We start from the raw sequence: 17,162 nt of genomic DNA, 5'->3' as shown, positions 1-17,162 counted from the left end.
CATATTTTTTATTAAATACTACAATATTTAGTACTACTTTTTAATTCACACTCACGATGACCGAGCAGCTACCGCGTCGGTTTGTAATATCCGGATTCAAATCCCGTTGTTTTTCAATATGTGTTTGGACCAGAGAATGGACATAATAGGCTCACATCCATTTCTCGTAAAAACAAAAATTTGTTAACTCAACCTCCACTCTGGAGGTTCATAATATGATTTTCCTAGAATCGGACATGGTTAATAAAATAAATTTAATTCAATAATGATAATTACTAATTTCATATACGTAGATCATTGACAACAGTTATTTATTTACAGCAGACGGCATTCGTCGTTCAATGGTCAAGACACTGGATTCTCATCCAAGGGTTCCAGGATCGATCCGTGGTTAGGTCACAATGCATCTATCGCGATTTTGTCATAGCCTGCCTGGACTATACTAAAATGACATTGGGCGTCATGGCCTGTTGTAGTATTAAAAAGAAAAAAATCCAAATATGTTTTTAAAATATTGCGAAAATGTTCTTATTTTTTTTGTTATTTTACGTAGTACATATTGTAAAAAAAAATGAAACAACTTCTCACCCTGAATCTGTTAAATAATGTTAAATAGAAAATCTGTTAATACAACATCCTATCTGTGATGGCCCATATATTAAGATCTTCTTAAGATCAAACATGGTTAATAAAAAATATTGTAATTTCGGTTGTAACAGCATTACCTATTCCAGTCTAAACAAAAAAATATTGGTTTTTAATATCGCACTGTGATATGAAGTTAATAATAAACTTTAATTGCGGATTAGATGATTTATTTATTGGAAATTATTTTTTTTATGAAAGAGGAAATCCATGTACACCTATGTGTTCACCTTCTAATTGACCTAATACTTATTCAGTTTTCAGGCAATCGAGCAATCGAACAATCCAGCAATCCAGCAATCAAGTATTTAATTCAATCTACTCTGTTATTATTAGTCTTCCGTGCATTCGGTGTTATTAATAAACAAACAAAAGATATTAAATTTAAATTTTCGAAATAAATACGTTAATAATTCAAATGCAGTGTCAGTGTGAACGGGCCATGAGAAACATCACACAAATAAAATATGATATATGCACACACATCAGCTGAATACAGAAGCCCTCTCGTATGCGTCTATACGGTTTATGTGTATGAATGATATTGTGTATGAATGGAAATCGTCATCAAGATAAATCATGAAAATATTCAAATTAGATGACAAACTTCAAATTGTTGCCAGGCGTATTTTTTGTACACTTTTCAATTTTAGACGAAAGGGGGTGCCTTTATAATATGACTCGCGACTGTATTGGTAGAGTTATTATTATTTAGACAGACGTTGCGAGAGTGTGGGTGAGAGATGTTTTATATCGCAGCCAGTGTGGCCTACTGTTAAAAGTGGGGAATGTGTTATGGTAGGAAATGAAATCAAATCGATACTCGTTACGAATTCTAAAGGGGAACGAAATTTGCGCAGAAAATGCTGTAAACTTTAAACTCTTTTTTTGAATTTTTAATTTCGACACACATACATTATTTATGGTATCTGCATTTACACTCACACATCAGCTATACTTGGTATTGCGATTACTTAATGAGGTTGTTCTCGTTTGTTCGCTGTATTGGCGATAACGCGTATCTTCCAGACATAATTACAACAAACTGACATTATTATTTAAATATTATGTTAAGTACAAATCTACGTCTATTTTAACAGTTTATAACTTCAAATCCATTCAAAACGTTTTCTATTATACGGCAAACAATCTTTCCTTATGCAAAATATATTTTAGCAATAAATTAATGAAGTTTGAATGCATTTTTCTCACTAAATAAAATATACCACAAGTGATCATCCGGTATCAAAGTTCAACTGGTTCTACTTTTTGATCATTTTGTGTTCACTGCGGATGATTCCAAAAGTCCTCCGTATGCGCACTGCGCGCCCGAGTACTGTCATCATATTCCCCATGATATCACGACTAATTACCCATATATATTGTATTGTCTATGGTTTTATCCACCAACGGCTCTTTATCCTATTCCTATTTCTTTCGATGAAATTGTTGCATTCATATAACCATCACAAATTGCTTGAATTCCAACCTGCAGTGTAAGTTCACTTGACGCCATTTTAGATGAATTGTGTATTTATTTCACTTTCAGTAACGTGTAAACAAAAAATGAACGCCTGCATTCAATTCACTGCGGATGATCATCCGCAGTGATACGTCTAAATGAGTCTTTCACATTACAAAATTTAAAAAATATTTAAAACAAATCATTCGATTGACGTGAATTTCGTGAATAAATTCGTGAATAAATTATGTCAAGGAAATAATCCAGTCTTCACCACCGCAGCCTTACCTGTGATAAAGATGTGATGGATCTATTTTAAAAGGATAATATTGCGGATTAGTATTTTTTATTAAAAGTACTTAGGTACTACAATAGTTAAGTATTAGTTATTACGATGCTTATTTTATATTAAGTAGAAGTAGATCGTCACAATAGTCGTGCTAATATGCCAGTTATGTGAGTTGCGATATCACTTGGGTCTTTTGCTCGTTTTACTAGAATGTTGTTTTAATTTGCATGAAGGCGTTTTGAAAAATTATAAAAAACACAAGTGTACTAAGTACAAAGTAGGGTCATGAATAGTAAATAGTGAAGTACATTACCAGTTGTTTTTTACACGTGCTCGCGAGGAAATCAGAACACACGAAATCGCTCAATTATTTGTAGAATTTATTCCAATGTGGTAGATACTTATATCAATAAAATCACTATAGCTACGACACTAAACCTTATATACAATAAGTTAGTGTCCTATATAACAGTGTTTATTTACGCACAAGCACGGTCGCACATTAAAAATCGTCTAGACTACAACATGTCGAATTTGTCGATGTGATGTTTTGTCATTAACAAAATACATGTAATTTAATGTACATTTTTGGTAGAAAAAAACATCTGCTTGTCGGGTGTAACAAATTTGGCATGGGGCGTAGGTAAAATAATATAAGTACAGTAGCTGTTTTTATTCGTTTTGGCTAACCGCGTGATGTCACTGTTTCAGCATGGCCTCGCCTGTGCGCTCGAAAGAGAGTTGCAACGTTGTGGCCGGTTTATACTTATGAACGTATCGTATATTAGTCGAGACGATTTTCAATGTGCAACCGGACCCCTAAAACCTGCTGCATAGAATAATCATGAAGTTTGGAGGATGTACGTGGCATCAAAAAACGGACCGATAAGAGTGGAGGGAGCTAGATGAGGCCTTTATCCAACGGATGAGTATTATGTAACTCACTTTAATAAACTTTGACATCCCAACAGACTAAAAAACTAGACCCTTAAAAGAGAATGGCTTTTTGACAGAATCCCATTTTTCAAAAATTGAGTAAAATTAACTAATAATGCAGATTTGTAGATAGCGTTGGAGAGCATATTTCTACATTCACAATTTTTTGATAAACTATGACATGTCCGGAATATAAGGCCATAAATAAACATTGATTCTGACAAAACACTACCATCAACAACATCAACAACAGTTTGCTAATAAAATCCCACTTGTCAATGAATTCTGAGATTGTGTCGAAAAAATAAAAATAATAATACTAAACGTTAATAATAATAAGTAATAACACTAAAACGATTATAAAACTGGATGAAACAATACGCCCGTGAGAAAGTTTTTTCTCTATCCTGAAAAATTGATAAATTTGATAAATTTGACAAATGGAATTCTGTCAAAAAGCCCTTCGATTCCTATCAATATTATTATTGTGTGTTGACATTTAGTAAAAAGTGCGTAGGCAAACGTTGTCCTACGTTGCGTTTTATGGCATCGGGCGAGGAATAAAATTAGTATTGAGAGCGGATGACTTATTCAAAACGCAAAATTGATTACAAATAAGTGAACATGAAGAGCCGAAGAGTTGTTTGAGTCGAAGAAAACAATGAAATTGTCGCGAGTGGCGCAGGTAGACGACACGCGTTGGAATTCAACGCAGACATTTTAAACCGGGATTCCTACGTATGTATTGTAAATAAACTGTCATTACATGATATCGACATTTATATTAGTTTTGTTTAGTTTCTCTTTCTGTATATTTATGCTCTATGTAGATAATATTAAAAGTCAATGTTCTGTGTGATCAAAAATGAAGAATTTGGGGTTATTGCAACCAGCAAAGTTTCCATATCTAAATAATTACAATACAGTTAAGGCTAACAAGATAGAAAGTAAGAAGCACGTAAATAAAAAGATAAGAAATATGAGTTAATAAAAAAGATTAATGAAGAATAACAAAAAAGTGACATTTTTTTAAAAATATATAAGTATATAATATAATAACTATATTATTATGTGTGTTAAGAATTATTGAAATTTATACATAATATGGGTGATATAGTATATAGTAATATATATATATATATATATAGTAATATATATATAGTAATATAGTAAATAGTACAGAAAAAGAGAATAATAAGAGTGGAAAAAAACATAACATATAAAAATTTGATCAATGTCCATTATACAAAATTTTGGAGATAGCGCGTTTAAACGAAACAGGTGAATTATTGAAAGGTACAACGGTGGAGAAATACATATTGTAATTTAAACAAGTGCGCCGAATATACGGTCATCTCTATTTTCATAGCCGATTTTTGCAAAATTCATGAATTCAAGAATGAAAACCCAAGCTAACCCAACGAATAATCCAATGTATCGACTATTTTCAAAATTTGTTTGCCGCTGGCTTCCTGTAAACCGACAAGAACTGTGTTTTATTTAGACAAGAATTTTATCTCAGTACTATACAACCCAAAGAGGTTGGATTGTCTTTAATATACGACCATATATTTCCGATAAGTACCTACAACATTTCATGGTGAAGTGTGATATGGCGAACTGGATACGTACAAATTTCCGGACTCGATATTTGCAAGCTTAGCCTAAATGTATTTTATAAGAAAGGTGTATAATTATGTCGTTATGATTACAATTTTTTATAATCGTAGAAATTAACATTTCCTAATCTCATGATGTATATAATATCATTACAAAAGTATTACTGTTAAGAGCGTACATAAGTGAAACGGCAAATAATTTTCAACACTATGTGGATCGAAATTTTTGCGGCGTTGCCATTCGGAGAGGTATAGTCGACCTGTTCGCACGTCAATTTCTTTTGTGATGGAGTCGGATGTATATATTCTTAAATCGTGTAAAGATGACTAAAAAACGTTCCGCATGTACTTGAAAAAGAAAACATGTCAATGAATATACTATTATTATTACGAATACAATAATAAACATAACATAAAAAGGACGCATGTTGAACTTTTATGACAAATTATATTTCGTTCGGCTTGCGTCATTTGCACCCGCGACCCGCAATCCGCGCATCGACTAGTCACGACTTTTTAGACCATGCCTCAGCTGAGGTATATAGCCTTAACGTCATCATGTTAAAATTAAGAATTACACAATATTTGGTGCATTTGGCATATCACTTTTTCAGAATATTATATCTTCAATTTTAATGTTGAATAATAATATACAATAAGCACACAGCACACAGCACACTGTATTAGGTAAACTTTTAAGTAGAGTTTCGAATTGGCTCATGTATGCAAAATGTTGTAATTTATCTAAAATTACAACATTTATTTATTTGCCATGATATATGTATTTCATGACAATTGAATATATGATTAATATATTTTGAAAATCCCTTATATCCCCATTGACAAAATGATACGATTAATATTAAGACGATATATCAGTGAAACGGCAAATAATTTTGAACTATATGCGTGATGAAATTTTGGACTCGCTGGCATTCCGAGAGCGAACGTCGAGGTGTGAATACACCAATTTGTTTCGTGATGGCGACAGGTGTATTAATTCTTAAATCGTGTAAAGATGACTAAAAACGTTACCCATTTACTTGAAAAAGAAAACATGTCAATGAATATATTATTTTTGTTACTTAGAACAATAAACAGAACATTAGATGGACGCATGTTGGATTTAAATGACAAATTATATTTCGTTCGGCATGCGTCATTTGCACCCGCGACCCGCAATCCGCGCATCGCCTAGCCACGATCTTTTTAGACCATGCCTCAACTAAGGTATTGCCTTAAACTATCAATATAAAATAGGGTTTAATCATGGAACATAATTTTACATAAATACCTATATAATCACTGACAGATCACTGATGAAAAAATGTGCTATTATTAAAATGTATTTTGATTAGAAAATATTTCTACTCATTTTATCATCTATATCAGTGTTTCCCAACGTGGGGCGTACGCTCCATTGGAGGGGCAATTTGAATGTTTTGGGAGGCAATGTGCAAATCATTAATATTTGTTACCTACATTTTTTGTAGTTAAAAAACGTATTTTTGAAAATATTTTTTTGATATTGCAACCATGCCTTTCCTAGAAAATTACTGTTGTCATTACCATCATAATATTTAGTTGAATGCGGCGATTTTTAGATATGACAGCCTTGACTGTGAGACGTGACCTTATACCAGCGCCAGAAAGCTTGTCTTTTGAGCTTTGACAATCAATATCTCCGCCGAATTTTTGGTCATGGCACACTGGGGCGATCGTATTACAAACAGATCAGCCATCAGGTTGTAGCACATAATCAACGATTCCGTCTCCGTCTTCCGACGCTCCCTTACCATTCAGCAGTGCTACAAATGCGATCTACATGCTGCACGTCTCATCAAAATCCAAAAAGAGAACAGTACTATTATTCTGAAATCAGTAATCAGACCGATACCTACATCAGAAGAGGTGGTATAGAGATGTGTAGCAGACGCAATAAATATATACATATATAAGTATATAATATAATAGGTATGTCTTGAGAACCCCTGTTAGCACGCATTGTTATTGCTTACCTAGTAAAATCATAGGCAAAGGAAAATCAGTCTCGAAACTAAACGCATAAGGTACGTTTTCACATATCACATGAGGTAAACGAAATTGACTTCAACGTGCATGACACATACGAAACAGTTTTGCGTGCACGTTATAGTTTTCAAGGAAATTCTTGTGTCGATACAATACTTTGCATACATAATTATTATATTTATAATAATACATATAAATATGTAATTAAATTGTTATGTGTTTGGTTTATTTAATAGCGTTGGGAGGACACCTAGAGGAAATCGTGATTTCTTCTATTACAATGGAAAAATTACATATTGGCTAATGTCACGTAGGTAATAAGATATTATCATATCGTCACCGTTCAGGCAAAAGTCACCAAACCTAAAAATGGCAGTTTTGAGTTGAGTATGTCACTCGAAGCGTAAAATTATGTTCTTTAAGATGCAAAAGTCACCACGGTACATTAGTTAGTAAAATTTTCCTTAAATCGGAATTATTTGTTTTTCACTAAATGACTTTCGATAAAATCTTAACAAGCATAAATCATTATAGTCGAATAAACATTATTGACTCTATAAAAAAATAAATTATTCGTTATAAATATACAAGCAAAAGTCCCTATACTATGGATGGTGAGTTTTACTGATTTGTCATTTGAAAACATCTAATACTTGTCTGAAATACGCAAAAATAACCAAACAAGAATAGTTTGTTATAATAAGATCGCTTTGATCTAAATTAAATCAAACAAAACTCGCCATAGCGTGATGGTGACATTTGTCTGTTCGTAAATGCAGCACAGCGATGACGAAATAAACAAGCAAAAGTCACCATCCAACCATAGAGAGTTGTGATTGACAATTATTTTCGTTTATGGTCATTTTCGTCTATGATTACACTTGCATCGTGTCAACTGTCATTGAACGTTTGGATTTTCGAGTTACGATATTGTTTCGATTGTGGATTGTTTGGGACTAATTGTTGTTATATTACCAGATTCCGTAATGCTTTGCAAGATTTGTAATATTTATTTGTCGAACAGGAGTTCTGTTATCATGCATTACTCGAAATATCACAGTGCATCAAGTGACGTTGAAATTGTTGTACCGGTAAGTGTTTGTCGAAAACAAAACTTTTTATTCAATTCCCAATGAAATTACAATGGAATATTTGTCTTATATTCAATAAAGACATTAAAGTGAATCGACTGAAATTGTCTTATTTACCATATTAATTATTTGGAGGTTATACTTGATAATGAAGTACTTTTCTTGTATTTCAGAGTGCTTCAACTGAATTTATTGAAGATGGATACAGAATATCCGGTACACAACATAATTTAAGCACTATGAACGTCAATGAATCTGATGTTAACTCTGCCCCTGCGGTAAATTTGTTTTCATATTCATTTTAGCATAATTAAGGCGTTTTGTTCCACACCTAAGTTCTGAATTTAATGTAAAAAATATTATTTATGTTTCAGAGTACAACCTATGATTCTATGCATCGTAAAGATGTATTAATCTTTTCTATGCCGCAATTAGTTAATTGATAATAATTAACGTAAGAATCAGTGTAATTAAGGCGTGCAAAGACGCTCTGGGCACTTAACCGGTTAAATCAAAATCCCCATATCATGGAAATTAATGAAGTTGATTCCAATGACGATACCCAGGATGTGAGTTAACTTTAACAGAACCAACCAATTGTATTGTTTTTATTATTATGTTGAAAAAATAATAATTCTTACATACTGTATTGTTTCAGAATGTAATGGATAACATTTCTATTAGCGAATCGCCTAACTATATTTATATGGAAGTGACAGATACAAGTGCTGTGCCTATTATTGTAAGTATATTTTGTTGTGTAGGGTAAAGCTAAAACGTTCACCAGTAATAATATTATCAATATATTAATAATTGCATTACTACTTATTACAGGAACTAAATGAGGAGGAGGAGGAAATGAGGAAAAAATCATCGAGCCGGCAATATTTAGACAGTAAATTATCGATATCAAAAATGTTTGCACTGTTCACAGAATTTTGCAAAGGAAAGGATGTCATACCTCCAAGGTGATATCTTACAAAAGGATATTTTGCAAGGACTATAATTACTCCTTTTTTAGACCGAGAAAAGACCAATGTGCTCTCTGCACAAAATATAACGCAATGAAGGACGGTGACGAGAAGAAACAATTGGAGAAAAACTACACCGAACATAAAAACAGGGAGAGGGAAGCCAACACCGACAAAGCTATGGACAAAGAAAGGGCAACTCGAGAAAACACTTTTGCAACAGTAACCTTTGATTTACAGAGTGTTTTACAAATTCTAAGTAGCGATGTCTCACCTCTGTATTACAGCAGAAAACTCTGTTGCTACAATTTGACAATTTATGAAGGAGCTCCGCCTAATAATGCTTTCTGTTATGCTTGGCATGAGGTAAATGGCAAGCGTGGTAGCATCGAGATTGGTACATGCTTGTATAGTTATATGACTAACTTGCCAAGCAATATAAAAGAAGTGTCCATTTTTGGTGACACGTGCGGTGGCCAGAACCGCAATCAAAATATAGTGGCCCTTTTGATGTACGTGGTGCAGAGCTCAGACAATATTGAAGTATTGGAGCAAAAGTTTTTAGAATCCGGACATTCAATGATGGAATGTGACAGTATGCACAGTGCTATTGAGAAACAGAAGCGATTCATGAGTGTGTATACGATGCATGATTGGATAAACATTTTTTCAGCTGCTCGATCTAATCGCAATAAAAAAACTGCGACACCGTATACCACAAAAGAACTGAAATACAGCGATTTTTATGATTTGGGTCTCCTGTCCAAACAAGTATTAAAAAATAAAACCAGGAACACGGCTGGGCAAAAAGTTAACTGGTTAAAGGTGAAATGCTTCAGATTTGAAAAACAAAGTCCTTCAATTATAAAATATAGGTATGGCCATTCCGGCGAATATTTAGAAATTAATATTGCTCTTCGGAATCTTGCTCCAACATTTCCAAATATATTGTCAAAGGCGTATAATAAGCCTCTACCAATAAGTTCACAGAAACATAAAGACTTAATGGTATTATGTGAAAAAGGTGTGATACCCCAAGAATTCTACCACTGGTACCAATCTCTGCCGAGCTCAACCAGCGTTATTAATAGGAATGCAGAACCTGATGTCGGAAGTGATACCGACGAGGAGTACTTTTTAATTATTATCTGTTAATCTTTCTTTGCTTTCATTATGTTATTACTTAAATTTCAAATTTTTTCGTTGGTTTGTTATTAGCATTAGTTTTACAGTCAAACAAACCACTTAATTCATTAACTTTATGTATTTATATCTTAAAACACAAAAATAAACATGTTAAAAGACTATTTCATTCAATAAAACTTATTATTTACCACTTTATCTTCATTATTACTTATATCACTACCTGTCACTATCCTTATTTTGGCTAACATTGTTCAGATTATTAACAAGCAAAAGTCACCAAACCATAAATTGAGCTACCTTGCCTCCTTCAAAGCCTTCCAGATTTTTTAATTATCATCAAAAAGTAAAAGTAGCTTAAAGAAATTGTAAAGAAGACATGAGAAAATAATTTAATGTAGATAAAACCATAAAAACATGTAAATCTGATTTTTCCTGCATTTTCAAACTTTCAAATTGCGATATCTCAAAACTATGTTTTTAGGGTTGGTGACTTTTGCCTGAACGGTGACGATATGTAGTTAGATACTTATATAATATGACAATTGATGTATCATTATTTGTAATACTAATAATAGTCGACAACATTTTATTTGTGCTCTTCTACTGAAAAAGTTTTAAATATCTTTAGTGATTAGCATTAGTAGTGGCAAATAATTTTCAACTATAGGCGGGACGAAATTTTGGACTCTAATATCTAAATATTCTAAACTATCAAAAAGTGCTATTATTTAACAGCATCTCTCTTGACGGTGTTAACTTTTGGAGCGAGTTAACAGTTTTGACAGTTTTGACGGCTAACTTATTGTAACAATTATAATACCTCAATACATAAATATGATAAAACTACCCTCGATAGCGGCCGATAGTAGCCTTATGTATTAATGGAATAGATGCGCTGACCCACGCAACGCAACCAATTGTTATCATATTATGACCCCAAATATATTTTCAAGTATGCATATATTGTTATGCCGTGTCCACACTAGCAACCTCATTAAATTTCACGATAATTATCAAAATTTAGTTGACCAAAAATTATTGCCTATTATAATATGCCAGCAACTTGTTGCCAATATGTTCTGTTCATGGTGTGTTTTTAATCCCTGATACCGGAAGAAGAAAAGCTATAGGAATATATCTGTATATTTATTTTTATTTTTTATATACGTATACTTTCATAATTTATTCTAACAACCTTACAAATTAATACACCTAATAGAAAAAATGTACCGAATTGAATGGGACTGATTTTGTCTAATATTTTAAATGTTTCTGATGTTATTTATTACCAATAGAATAGGTTGAAATCAAAATTTCTTATCTCCATCACTTACACTTACACATTGAGATAATAATGAGATATTTTTGAGAAGTATTAAAGTTCATTATAAGTTTTATTAAATTATATAAATATGTAGAGACTGAGCTACTTTGACCATTGATTAAATTAATAATAACATTGTTATTTAGCCTAATTTAAATATTTCGGAGTGACTGTTGTAAATTTAAAAAATGGAGAGAAGCCCTTTTACTTTTAATGTACAAATTTAAAAAAAATATATACATATTCGAACACATTTTAGGTAGTTTCCAAGTTAATGTTACATTAAAAATGGAAAAGCACCATTTATGATATTTTGGATTCAAATCATCGCGTGGATGGATTTCTTCAATAATTTCCGAAGTGACACGTTTGATTGCAAGAATCGCGGATTCTTTTGGTATGTCACGTACGAGAGTTTTATTATTATAAACGCCCGTTTCGGCTTATCGCTTCGCCTTCATAACGCTTCCATTCCATAAACAATCGATGGAAAAATTACGAAACCATAATGGTAGTCAGCTACATCCTGTCTCACTTTTATTTCTATTCAAATGCGAGCTAAAGTGACGATTTTTCGAATCGGGGCTGGACGTGAGCGTTTCGTCTTGGATTCCTTTATTATTTTCTTGCCATAAAAATGACGCATTATTACTCAAAATGGCCGAGCTATAAATGAATCAAATAACACATGACAGGTATGGATATAATTAACAATTACGGTAAACATTTTTGCATTGAAAATAATGTTTTTTTAACACAGCTAAAAAATAGGATCCCCCCATTTGCATAAGTATAAAACTGTGCGTCATAAATGCTTCTTGATTTCCCTGGGAACATTCTAATAACTTTTCAAAAACAACGGCAGTGATTGTCATGCATTAGATAAGTACTTCCCAACCTGTTTGACACACGTCACACTTTTTAATTTATAAAATTTTGGCGGCAAACTGTAGAAGAATTATTAAGCACCGACCAATCACTTTTTAAATTAATTAAATTGAGATATTTACGTAAGTATGTGCGCCTCCGTAATAAAGGTTGTAAAAACCTTACAAACATAACATGAAACTGCATTTTGACCTCAATTAAAGTAATTATCAAGGTAAATGATAGGCGATCAATTCTTTTAATGAGATATTCACACCTGTTTACAAGAATATGATCGTTGTATATGGAACAATGCTTGAAAGAGTTACACATTTTATAAAGATCATCTTTCTAAATTATTGATTCGTAGTCAATGTCGAAATAGATTTTTTCATACAGCATTTTCTTCTATAGATACAACCTTTTTTTGTAGTCAAGACTCAAGCAGATGTCAGAGAACTGAATATTTTCAAAATGAATGAATCAAAAAGGGAAAATATTTTACGGCACACTTTCCAATTGCTCGCATCTCGTGGCACACTAGTCAATAAACTCTCAAATATAGTATGCAGGATTCCTATTGTGCCTACTCCCAAATGTCACTTCAGTTGGGTTATACTTTCTCCCTCGTCGTATGACGTAATTATCTCTCGTCGAAACGTTAAGAAAATAATGTTATTTAATCCAGTTAACATAAAAAAGGGGGCAGTAATGTGGGGAAAACTGCAAAAAACCGAATATCGCTGAGGTAGAAAAATGAGAACAAGGCTGTAGCTAGAGTTGGGTTTCGGGAATTTCCCGACGGGAATTCTCGAGAATTTTTCAAGATTTTCCATCCCGAATCTCGAGAATTAAAATTTTTAACATTTCGGGATTTCTTTATTATCAAACATTAATTGAAAAACGATTTTTTTTAATTGAAATAAATTAACAAAATTTGAGTTCGATTGAGTCACACAGTGTATGAAAAAAGTGGACAGAAAACACAAAACATGTTTAAAGACTGATCGGGGCAATTAACACAATTAAGCCAAAGTTGACTCAAAATGAGCGCAATTTTTCAATAGTCTCAAAAGCGTACGCGATTGTCACACGCAGCCATTGAAAGTCTGTGTTCTTGAAATTATATTTTAATAAGTAATGTTTTGAATTAATTTTTTCTCTGTTTATCCACTGATTTCAGGATTTTTTACGGGTTTTTTTTTTTAATTTTCTCGATATCTCGAGAATTCTCGAGAATTATTTTCTGGAAATCCCGAATCTCGAGATTGAGATTTTCTCGGGAAATACTCAACTCTAGCTGTAGCGCCGTTGACGAGGAAGAAGTAAATAAAGACTACCAGAATCTCGTCGGTGCAATAATTTATAAAAATCTGTTGGTTATAATATTATTATCATATGATTAAAGACATCGTCATACTATGACGAGTAATGTGGCAGCTAAAAATAATATCATGAATGAAATAAATGGAATGACAACAAATTGTTGGTCAGTGGCGGTGCGTGATGAGTGTACATAATAATATTGATTTCGTTAATTTTCGAATTTCACGTTTAGTCTTCTGACAGATATTACATTCGGATAGTTGGGAGTTACTTCCACGCAGGGCCGGCACTGAGATTTTAATATGCATAAGAAATAATGTATATTTACTCTCAAATATTGACTGCTGCCATCATTTTTCAAATATGACATATAATTAAAATATATGTAGGTGAGTTAGTATATTATGTCAGTAGGTATTTTATTAGTAAATGATATTAAATTATTGTAAACTTATTCATTGGATCAATGCATCAGGTTAGGAAAAGTTTGCGAATTTGAAGATTTGGTCTGATAGGGAAGATGAAGACAAGAATGGAATTGACGCATGCGAAAACGATAGGCGTAACTTTATTCAGAATCGTTATGAAGCACTGAAGACGTTGGCCATCGAGTCGTCCTACCCGCTGACCTCCCAAAGATGAAAAATAGCTTCGTAAAAATCTGAATAAAAGAAAACTGGAAAAACAACGTGCCAACCTTGCCCGGCGTGTTTTAAGAGTATACTTTCCAATGGGAATTTACCCTTTCACAATTATACATTACCATTTTCAATCCTAAAATGATCACATGGGCCTCCATAGAGTAGGAACATGTTGTATTTATCCTTGGATTCTTGGAGATCCGTAGATTCGGGAACCCACAGCATTATAAGCTGACACAATACTGCTCGGTAAACGTGCGGTTCGCTGATTAACTGATGTATAAAATAATGCTATACAGTAAGTAAACTATCTCGTGTATACGGGCAAATATAATTTTTATTATTGGGGTAAAATCGGCAATTATATTTTAGTATCTTGAGAATAATTTAAAAATTAAATTTGAATACGAATTCCTCTCTGCATTTACACGTCGTCAAAATGATTTGGATGCACGTGACATGAATTATAAAGTGAAAAAATCGAGGATTTTCGGCGCCTAACGGTAGCCCCACTGCTTTTAAGTAGATATTATTATTATGACTCTACAAATACACGCTTTCCTGTTTAAGTTAAAATCATTTATTTTAATCATTTAATTTACACCTCACGATAAAAGTTATTAGTCAAATCGTCACAGCAATAAACTTATACAATCAAAACCATCAAAATCTCTTGGCTGATCATGTTCAACGAATGGACAAAGTTCCATCTGGGCGGAGGAGTGTTGGGAGACCCAAATTGCGGTGGTTAGATGGCGTGTCCCAGGATGGACGAGTGATTGGAATCCCAGATTGGAGCAGTAGTGCGGAGGATAGACCAGACTAAAGAAGACGACTTAAGGAGATCAGGGCCCACCCCGGGCTGTAGCGCCACGAATGACAATTATCAGTTATCACTTTTTTTTGTAGTGGTTTTAATCTCTATGTAAACAAATCGCCTGTCCGCAAATAAATAAATTTATATGAGGTAAGTACTAGGTGTTGTGATTAAGTTGTATTGTCTCGAGAATTCTTAAATGAAAAAAAACAAGTTGATTCCCGCCTTTTTTTTAGATTATTTTTTCATTTCGAGATTCTCACTACTGGGAACTTTCGAGACTTTTTTACGAGGAATTTAAAAGTTGGATTCGGAAGCAGAGTTGTCAACGTAACGTTTTTCTTGTTAGATTTAGCGTTTTTGAATATGCTGACTATGGAATTCTTGTTTTTTCTTTACCAGACGAGCTAAAAAATATTCTTGAATTCGAAAATTCTCAAATCTTGAGAATCGAAAAAGTCGAGAAATAGCAGGCAAGTAATATATGGATGGCTCACAATAATTATGGATCAAGTCCAATTTTCATAAAATTCGATTTTTTTTCAATGACTAGATAAAACAGATTTTTATATTGTGTGTTATAACACAATCGTAGCTCTTCAATTTTCCGCATAAATGACAATACTAGTATTGATAAGACATCAAATTGAATGTGAATCATGTCCATTTTGACAGTTCATTCAGCAGTATAAAGAGGTACCTATTTTTTAACATTAATTTGTTAATATTAATGAAAATTGAATACCTATACTTAATGTTTCGACTATTTATTTAAATTGATCCATTTACTATCGAAATATACAGTGAAAACATTTCTGAATTTTACAAAATGATTTTTAACTTTAGGTCCAAATATCTCAGGATACATTTTGATGGACTTCCATGGATCCATAATTATTGTGAACCACTCATATACGTAAATATTTTATTATTAGATACGTATAATCAAAAAAGGTACGACATTACCATCTAAATTCTAGCTCCTAAGTGGGACTGAATTATGGGCCTTCAGTGTATACGGTCAAAAATGCTTCGACCAACGCACGATCCATAGTGTATTTTACTATAGTCATAGATCAGAATTGCATTTACACAGCAACATAATTAATTATGATTTACGCCAAATGCCGGATTCGATTCATTAAGTTTAGTATAAATACATCGCATGAAACAATTGAAGTGTGATACAACTAGGAGAGTCTTTCATCCAGTAGTGGATTATGAGAGAATATAAACAGATAAGCATTTTAAATCCACCAAACACAAAGTTGGCCACCAAACTGCATATTATGGCTTGTTTGAAGGTCAGAAGAAGAACATCGCAGCAAAAAACTGCATTGAAATTAACAACAATAAGTATTTAAGTAATTAAAGTATCATTATTCATTACAGATTCGACAATTTTATTTTTATGGGCGTAATTTTTTATGCGATAGACTTATATTGTTTTACCCATTCAATGTACTAAATAATTGAGTAAGTATAATAATTGCAACCAACATTTAACACGTAAAAATAATAACGTATCTACCAGAAGCCTACGCGATAAATCACCATTGATTGTTAAAAATACGCATTTTTATTTTAGACTGTTGTTAGGTTGTAGAAAATACGCATCATTTAATTCACTTTGTTCTTCTTGTATGCTTCGTAGAAAATCGCCAGTAGCAAGTAGACTTTTAGTTTCAGAGTTTCCACCAATATCTTTGATCAAAACCTTTAAGTACGAATGAACAATAACTGCACACGATTAAAGAAAAGAATATTTTTTCATTGAAGAGCGTATGTGTTTTATTAGCATAATAAATACGCGCTATAATTTATTATTCATAATTAATTTCAGCTGTCAGTGTACGAATAAGTTAAGGTACACATATTGTGCATAATACACACACATGCGCAATAATATTAAATATAAATCGTTACATATTATTCCTCGCAAGTTGGACGCATTTAAAGTGAAATTTTTATTTAAAACCTATCCATAATGGATACAC

At 32.6% G+C, this 17,162-nt stretch overlaps 1 protein-coding gene and 1 long non-coding RNA gene across 2 annotated transcripts in view; one reads left to right on the top strand and one right to left on the bottom strand.

Annotated features, from left to right (window-relative positions):
* Nucleotides 1-17,162, bottom strand: part of LOC147067506 (zinc finger protein castor homolog 1-like) — a 272,254-nt gene that overhangs the window by 159,463 nt on the left and 95,629 nt on the right. The gene's annotated exons all lie outside the window — the stretch shown is intronic.
* On the top strand, nucleotides 7,361-8,487 carry LOC147067507 (uncharacterized). Its single transcript, XR_015071547.1, has 3 exons — nucleotides 7,361-8,073; nucleotides 8,247-8,351; nucleotides 8,448-8,487. It is a non-coding gene; the product is annotated as an uncharacterized LOC147067507 (long non-coding RNA).

Source organism: Rhyacophila brunnea, unplaced genomic scaffold (assembly GCF_057557595.1).
Source record: "Rhyacophila brunnea isolate RB1 unplaced genomic scaffold, BYU_Rbru_1.0 scaffold_4, whole genome shotgun sequence".
NCBI lineage: Eukaryota > Metazoa > Arthropoda > Insecta > Trichoptera > Rhyacophilidae > Rhyacophila > Rhyacophila brunnea.
The sequence above is the reverse complement of the archived record's forward strand: the minus strand, read 5'-3'. Positions and strand labels throughout refer to the sequence as shown.